Below are 9,101 nucleotides of genomic sequence, written 5' to 3'. Positions count from 1 at the left end.
TAACTCAGAAACCATGGAAAAACACTGTACATTTAGAAACTTAGCATTCAGCTGTGGGACAACTATGCAGATTCACATAATTTCTTCTGAATTTTAAGTGGTCAAGTTTTACTCCATTCTAACCTTTTCACGTTTGGTAACAAAGGAAGTGTGAAAATTCAGGAAACAAATATCAGCAAATCATATCTTACTTAACTCTTATCTCTTTTGGTGTTTGGGGACATTAAGTTTAGGTTCATAGTGGCTGGCTGACCTTAATGCTTTGTGGAATGAGGTAGGAAGGAGTGAGAGGAAAGAAAGAAGGGGAGAGGGAGAAAGGAAGAGAAGAAAGAAGGAAAGGAAAGGAAAACCATCTGCAAAGCAATTGACTGAAACTTACCAGAAAAGTCTAATTTAGCTCATAATATGATGAACTAAATCGGCCAAAGTAACTATGAGAGAATCAGATAAATCTCTTGGCAATTGGACTGGGTCTTCTTGAACATGATCCAGCAGTTCATGAACTGTTATTAAAATAAGTGAGTCACTTTCTGTAAATACTCATTTTGTTTCTCTTTTGCCTATTACCAAATGCTGACTCATGAGCTTAGGTGATTCCCCAGATGATGTGATTCAGGCTTCTGACACCCTGAGCATTTCTAGTTTTTCTTCTCAAATTATAGGAGTCACTCTTGAGGTCAGTGATCTTGACCTGTACCCACACCAGCTCCCTAAAAGACCCATAGGAAACACCCATGAAAATCATTAAATGAAGATTCTGACAGAAGCAAGAGAACATTTATTTCTCACTTGCTTACCAATTCCTATCACCCACTACTACTTTCAAGCAAACCTGCTACGAATTGCCATCATGTTCTTTGAGATCCACATGTGTCACTTCTTCATCCACAAAGCCTTTATTCTTTCTCTAAAAGGGAATTTCTCAGTTTATAAATTCCCGTAGCCACTGCAGCCTTTTTTCCCCACAGGCTTTTTCTCTAACTTCCTTTAGTAGTATATCCAAGTCTTCCAGGGCACTGTGACTGCTTTGTTACCTCCTGCAATGTACATATTTTTTTAAGCTGTTGCGTTGAGTTAAACTTTAAAATCACTTATGGGCAATCGAAATTATACACATCTTAAAATAAACTATGCTTCAGCAGTAAAGCCCTGTGTTCTTCAATGTATTTCCAGACTCCAGAGTATATCATTATGGGATGAGGATTTTTTTGTTTGTTTTTAACATTGTCGTGATTAATAATCTATCTGGACTAAGCCTATCATATGCCATTGAAGGTTATTTATGAAACTGACTGATTTCTATTATTTATGATACATCTAAGCCCCTTGAGTGCAGTAACATGTCTTTCAAATCTAACAACTCTTACCATAGTGCTCAGGTTATAGGATGAATTGTAGACCTCTTTGGTGAATAAATAGAACTTTTAATGAAATAAAAACGTGATGTGATACTGTGAAGTAATTTTATATTTAAGTGGACTTCTTCAAAATGTTTGTTTAGAATTTAAGAGAAATTAAGGTTATCACTTTTAACTTTTATGAATCTATTTGATGGCGGTTCCTAATTTTTAAGTTGGCGTTGGCTTGTGTGTTCCTCCATTTGTTCTGTTTTTACGTGGGCACATAGTTGATTAACAATGCTGTTTTAGTGTACAGCACAGAGATTCTGTTATACATATACACGTATCTATGCTTTTTCAAATTCTTTTTCCCATTTAGGTTATTAGAGAACGTTGAGCAGAAGTCCCTGTGCTATACAGTAGATCTTTGTTAGTTACTTATTTTTTAGTAGAGTGGTGCGTGCCTGTCAATCCCAAACTCCCAATCTATCCCTCCCCTGTCATCCTTCCCCTCTGGTAACCATAAGATCGTTCTCTGTGGCTCTGTTTCTGTTTTGTAAATAAGTTTATTTGTTTCATTTTTTTAGATTCCACATATGAGCAAGATCATATGATATTTTACTTTGTCTGATTTACTACATTTAGTATGACACTTTCCAGATCCATCCATGTTGCTGCAAATGGTATTATTTCACTCTTTTTATGGCTGAGTAACATTCTATTGAGGTACCACATCTTCTTCATCCATCCATCTGTTGATGGACATTTATGTTGCTTCCTGGTCTTGGCTGTTGTAAACGGTGTTGCAGTGAAGGTTGGGGTGCAAGCATCCTTTGAACCATGTTTCTGTCAGGGCGTATGCCCAGAAGTGGGATTGCTGTTATCATATGGTAGCTCTATTTTTATTTTTTAAGGAAACCCGTACAGTCTCCATATCGGCTATACCAATTTACATTCCCACCAGTCGTGTAGGAGGATTCACTTTTCTCCAAACTCTGTCCAACATTTATTTTTTGTAGATTTTTTGATGATGGCCATTCTGACTGGTATGAAGTGATATCTCATTGTGGTTTTGGTTTGCATTTCTCTAATAATTAGTGATATTGAGCATCTTCTCATGTGCCTCTTGGCTGTCTTCTTTGGAGAAATGTCTATTAACATTTCTCACTCTAAGCTACGTGGAATGTGTGAGTTAAATAAACTAGCAATGTTTCTTCCTTGTATCTGTTTCTTTCCTCTTAAATCCTCTTTTCACTCTGAACTATTGGAGCACTTTATTTATGCCAATCATATTCAGCCTTGTATTTCCCCTTACTTTTTATATGTTTAAGTAGTAAGTGATAAAGTTAGACTTTAAGCCATATATTTCATGTAAACTTTTACTTTTAGTTGACACTTAAGGAGTACTTGATGGAAATTAAAAGTAAAATCTAGATTTGTAGATAGTAAGAACCTTAGAAATCAACTGGCTTACTTTCCAAGTGACCAAAATGGAGCCCAGAATCTTTAATAATTTTGAAAAGGGTCCATCCTCTAGTTACAGACATAGCCCATATTTCTACCCAGATTAGTGACCCATCCAAGAAAATGTATCTCATGTTCTTGAGAAGCAATGTATCTCTTGAGTAGCAATTTTTGGATAATTAATTTTGATTAACTTATTGAAATTAAATAAGGCTTTATTTCTGAAAGACCATGAGTAGAACTATCTTCAGATTCAAATATGATAGGTATATAATTAATATTATTTAAAATAAATTCTGTATCCATTTGATTGTTTCTTTTCAAGTACCAGAGCATTCTTATTCTTCTAAGCATAGAGAGGATATTACTCTCCAGTTCCACAGTGATATTTCTCCTTCTTGGCGAATTATTCTCCAGGAAGAGGAGTATGGCCTAGCAGTTGGTGGTATATCTTAAATGAAAAGGGAAGAACTCTGAGCATGCACACACACACACACACACACATACACATGCACACATGAACTGGTTAACCTCTTAGCATTGTGTTGCTTAGGAGAATGGAAGTTAATATGAAATGGTAGCCATAACTAAGTCCAGCTTCAGAACTAAATTACCTATGCCCTTACGTTATATGCAATATATCATTATGTAAAACACCTTATGAGGGGTCATGAATTTAAATAACTTCAGGGTCTTGGCTGTGTAATAAGCCAGACTTAAAGACAAGAGGAAGAAACTGGGCACTGTGGTAGACTAAAGAAGTCATGCTTGCTTTCCAGATATTCCAACGTGATTTTAATCCATCAGTCTAAATTTGGCCCCCAGAGGTAATCAGTTCTCCATCTTTGGAATGAAGGCATCAAACAGTAAACCAAAATTGCAATAAATCTGTTTTGTTTGTTTTTTTTTTATGAATTTAACCACATCTTTTCTTATGGTTGAACTAGATAATTTAGAGCATCTTTGGTACTTTCAGGTCAAGTATAAGGTGTATAAAAATGGTACATTAGTGCACACTTACATGCTTATACTGTTACTTCAAATAGACATGTATGATTCATGACAGTCTAAATATTTCTTTGAATATAATTGACTAATGAAAAATAGTCATTGGTCAAGCAGAAGCTACTGATTATTTTGATGCTATTTTAATGAACAAAATGCAGTAGTAGAAATTGTAGTAGTCCTAGTGTGTGGATTTTCATTTGCATCTAAATCTTGATGTTCAAAACATTGAGGTTCTTTTTTATTTCTCAAGTAATTAATATTATAGATTGATGGAGAGATAGAAATCTTAAGTCAGAAAAAAAATCAAAAGGTTAAATAGAGTGAACAAAGTTAAAGCTGAGTGTTCTTGTCACCGTATAAAGTCTTAGAAACTCAGGCTACTGGGTAGACTTTAAGAGTGAAGTAATAATATTGCTGTTAGTTATATTTTGTGTTATAATTAAAAGACAAATTATTCATAAATCTGAAATTAGGTCATGTCCCTGTGCATAAATTTTTCAATATGATTTAATCTAATAAACTTAAATTTGGCAAATAGGAATGACACAATCAGTTATGAAAATGCTGAGTTTATAGTAATAAAGAAGGCATGTGTTTGCAATTTTGCTATATCTGTTTAATATAGTTGGGATCAGTAGTTGATGAGTAAATTCACAAAGCCTTTTAAAGAAACAGTTCTTAAATACATGCATAAATACATATTCTGTTTAAATTTTAAAATTTGATAATGCACTTATTTGCTGGTTTTGTTTTTTGTTTTTTTACTGTGCAGGCTCTTTGTTGCTGCTCACAGGCTTTCTCTAGTTGCGGCAAGTGAGGGCTGCTCTCTGGCTGTGGGCTTCTCATCGCAGTGTCTTCTGTTGTTGCAGAGCATGGGTTCTAGCGTGTGTTGGCTTCAGTAGCTGATGTGCATGGGCTCAGTGCGTGCAGCACAGAGCTTTAGTTACCCTGTGGCATGTGGTATTTTTCTGGATCCCATGTATCGGGATCAAACCTATGTCCCCTGAATTGGCAGGGGTATTCTTAACCAGTGGACCATCAGGGAAGTCCAGACAATGTTTTTAAGTTAGCCAAGAACTATTTCTGAGTTTAGGTTGCTGATAATAGAACTTAGTTTTAGTCATCTTTTCTTTCTGTAAATCCCATAATTCATCCTTGAGTTCTAATTTTGATTGCTTTATAAATGGCTTTAACTGGAAATCCAATGCAAAGAAATTAGAGAGCAAATTCTTATTTTTCTCTATGGTTTTATTTCTAATTAATGCTATAGTATTTTTTTAAAGTGACTGAATTTTGTCTTTCCAAAATTTTCAGGTTTAGAACACCTCCCATTCTTTTACACTCATATTTAAATTGATTTATATAATATTTAATTAAATTACACAATTTTATATTAAGCCAACTGGCATAAACTGATTTGGCAATAAACATAAGTGACTACCAAGAAACACTCACAGCACGGGTGGGAACAGAAATACTTTGGTGTTCTATAAGTTTCTGAGATGATGAAAATGCTTCCTAAACTGTCCAAAACAGTAACCACTAGGCATATGCGCCTACTGTGACTCCAGAATTGAACTTTAAATTTAGTTAATGTCAGTTAACATTGAAATAGCTATATGTGGCTAGTAGCTAGTAGCCACATATAGCTATTGGACAGTACAGTTTTAGAAAGTACTTTACTGCTTTTAGCACGCTGGTGACATTTGTTCAAACTGTCAGATACTCTGTAAAGTGGTGAATGGCTATGGGTATTTTCTCTGTAGTTGAATTAAGATTTAGGGGAAGAATGGCTAGGGAAATGTGAAGTGGTAGGAGTTCATTTTTGTTTTTAATTTGTTTGTTTATTTTGATCCTCTTTGAGTATAGATTTAGTTCGATGGAATTTTAAAACTTTATTTAAAAAAAAGAAGTCAAAAAATTAGAAACTACAGAGGTTTGCAGCTTTTTTTCCTGAAGCATTTGATCAATACAAATCTAATTAGAAAGGAAATACATTAAGTCTCACACTGGCCAAAAAAAAAAGTATTGTTGATTTAAGAACCAGAAATCCATAAGGAGCCATAGAATAAACTTGTTGAGTCTCTGTGCCTTTTGAAAATATTTATAATTCTTTAGAGGTATGCGGATGTGTTTATTTTACCGAAGAAAAAGTCCTAGTTCTTGTCAGATTATCATGGGACTCCATGGCTTCCTGAAAAAGTTAAGAATAACTTTGGTTATTTGTTTAATACTTTTTAAGGTGCCAGAAGTTAATTAATTAGTACATTCTGCTAGAATTGTAAGCTTTCTCTTACAAATATTATAAATCTATCCATCCACATATATATTTCAAATTATAAAGTTTATTTACATAATTAAGGTTAAAACTTTAGTTCAACTTTGTGCAATATGTAATTAATAATAATGCATAATTTAATTAGCTAAACCTATGGAACATGGTTGATAAAGAGAATAGCTTAATTTCTTAGAAAGATTTAATAAAATTGAATAGCTGAAATCCCTGTCATATTAAATTTGAACTTTCAACTGTAAATTATTACAAAAGCTTATAAAAATATAGATTTGAACCATCTCTGTTTCCTGTATCAGTGCCTTTATGTATTCTTGCTTTTGAATGGGTCGAGTCCGCTGAAGCAGTATATTATGAGTACAATTTATAAAAACTGAATAGACCATTGCCAGTCCTGTACTCAATAAAAAGACTTATCTCACATGAAAATATGGGGAAAAAATAGAAATTTTACTCTAATAGTATCAATCCTCTTTTAAAAGTGAGAAAACCACAGTCAGGTTTATATAGTTTCCTACAATCACATAAATGGTAAATCCTAGGACTGGAAGAAATGCGTCTTGCACCAGAGAAGTTAATTGGAACTACTTTGTTATATGTCTCCAGTGACTGAAGCTTAGCACCTCAGAAGTGGTTAGTACCCACAGTAAGCGTTTGAAAGTAAGATTTGCTCTACTCCCCTTAAAGTGTAAATGCAGCTTCACTATTTGACCTGACCAGCCCTCTTTTGTGTTTCTAGAGACTTCCTGGACCAGTGTTTCTTTCAGTCTAGAGACCCACACAACAAAAGTTCAATGGCTCTTTTCCACTTCTGATTTTGTAAAATACAGAATAGTATAAGGTTGCCACACCTACATTAAAACAATAAATTGACCTCTAACTGAGAATTTATCAACTCAGTGTGCTAAAAAGTTGATCTAATGGTAAAGAGAAACATGGGTGGTATCTTTCTATTCCATGAATAATTACTTCTGTTTTAAAGCCTTCAACACATTGGAGTACAATAAACCTTACTCAACAGCTACTTGAGAATAATTTACTGATATTTGGGAAATAGCTACAGTTGTTCAGATGATAAAGAATCTGATGCAATGCAGGAGACCCAGGCTTGATCCCTGGGTCAGGAAGATCCCCTGGAGAAGGAATGGCAAACCCACTCTAGTATTCTTGTCTGGAGAATTCCATGAACAGAGGAGCCTGGCAGGCTACAGTCCATGGGGTCTCAAAGAGTCAGACAAAATTGAGTGACTTTCACAGCAACAACAACAACACCATTGTTTCTTACATCATCTGGTAACTCAGAGAAACCTCCTTTTTCTTTCTTGCTTTTCTAATATTATTAGCTTGACACTTTATTTAACCTTGCCTTGCTCTGAGTTTTAAGATCTTTTAGAACAGTGTTTTCTCAACTCTATTGCTTAAAGACCTGCAGGGGGATGGGCAAGTGGGGCAGGAGGTGGGTGTAGTTTGAAAAAATCTTCAGTGTTATTCAGATTTTCCATCTGCATCATCACCTATTCCAGAAGGCATCCATTTTGTGATAGGATTTCAGTGGCCTCAGAAAGATCACCCCTTCTCCAGACTAGCTTGGGCTTTCATTGCATAGTAAACCTAGAGCATGGTTTTTGACTGTTCCCCATTTTCCAGAATAAGGAGCTTGAACTCCAATCCTGGAGTCTGGCACTCCTGGATTTATAACAAGTCTGAGTCAGGCACCACTTCAAAAGCTGATCTTTTCATCAGTACTGCACGACCTTCATCTGTAAAGTAAAAATTATGATACTGGCACTGCAAGGATTTTATGAAGATGAAAAGACTTTACGTATATGGCATGTAGCAGGCGTGGTGCCTAATAGATAATAGGAATTAAAAGATATATAATTATTATGGTCATCATTATACATATTAAATAATGCAGAGTAGTTTACTGATTAAACATCCCACAGATTCAATGCTGTGGGGTTTATCTTTGTAAAGTCAGCCACATTGAGAGGAGTGATTTTCTCTGGGCCCAGCCCCTTGATTCCTGAGTATCGTGGCTTTGCTGATTTAATCATGGCTTTGCTGATTTAAAAAAATTGCATTTCAGATAGTTCTCTCACTGGCAGATCATTGTAGACAAGAAGCCTCACCTTATCCTCTGAGAAAGGAAATAATCCCTCTTCCTACGTCTGAAGTTGTCTTTTTGTCTTCTTACTTCCAATACAAGCAGTTTGTCACTACTGTGATAAGTTGCGTAAGTGCCTTAGTTTTTCCATCTGTAAAATAGGGCTAACAATCCCATCCTATAGTACCTCTCCGGACTCTTGAGAAACTAAAAGTATGTAATATGGAAAAAAACAGACAAACAAACAAACAAAAACAGCAGCATTCCCACAGATAGAAAATTAACCATTTAAACTTACCTATAGGAAATTTAGGGTTTCCTTGGTGGCTCAGATGGTAAAGAATCTGCCTGCAATGTGGGAGACCTGGGTTCAATCCCTGAGTCGGGTAGATCCCCTGGAGAAGGGAAGAGTTATACACTCCTGTATTCTTTCCTGGAGAATTCCATGGACAGAGGAGCCTGGTGGGCTACAGTCCATGGGGTCGCAAAGAGTCAGACACAATTGAGTGACTAACACACATGCACAGAGGAATTTTTGTAAATGGAATTCCAGGAAAGGAGAAGTAGCAAAGTCTTCTTAAGTTAGTCCTTCCCAAGGAGAAGACGTCTCTCTCAATACCTCTCCTTGCCACTATCTCTTTGTCTCTCTCTCTTTCTGTCTGTCTCTCTGTGTCTTTCTTTCTCTCACTCCTTCTCTCTCTTTCCTTCTCTCTCTTGTATTGTGTCTGCATTACCGCTCAAGAGTTCCCTTCTCAGATCTGACGTGAAAGTGAAAGTGAAGTCGCTCAGTTGTGTCTGACTCTGCGACCCCATGGACTGTAGCCTACGAGGTTCCTCCATCCATAGAATTTTCTAGGCAAGAATACTGGAGTGGGTTGCCACTTCCTTC

The 9,101-nt window shown here is 35.8% G+C and overlaps 1 long non-coding RNA gene across 5 annotated transcripts in view; it reads left to right on the top strand.

The window, feature by feature from the left end:
* Nucleotides 1-9,101, top strand: part of LOC132345457 (uncharacterized) — a 526,373-nt gene that overhangs the window by 391,480 nt on the left and 125,792 nt on the right. The window lies entirely within an intron of this gene.

Source organism: Bos taurus, chromosome 1 (assembly GCF_002263795.3).
Source record: "Bos taurus isolate L1 Dominette 01449 registration number 42190680 breed Hereford chromosome 1, ARS-UCD2.0, whole genome shotgun sequence".
Taxonomy (NCBI): domain Eukaryota; kingdom Metazoa; phylum Chordata; class Mammalia; order Artiodactyla; family Bovidae; genus Bos; species Bos taurus.
The sequence above is the reverse complement of the archived record's forward strand: the minus strand, read 5'-3'. Positions and strand labels throughout refer to the sequence as shown.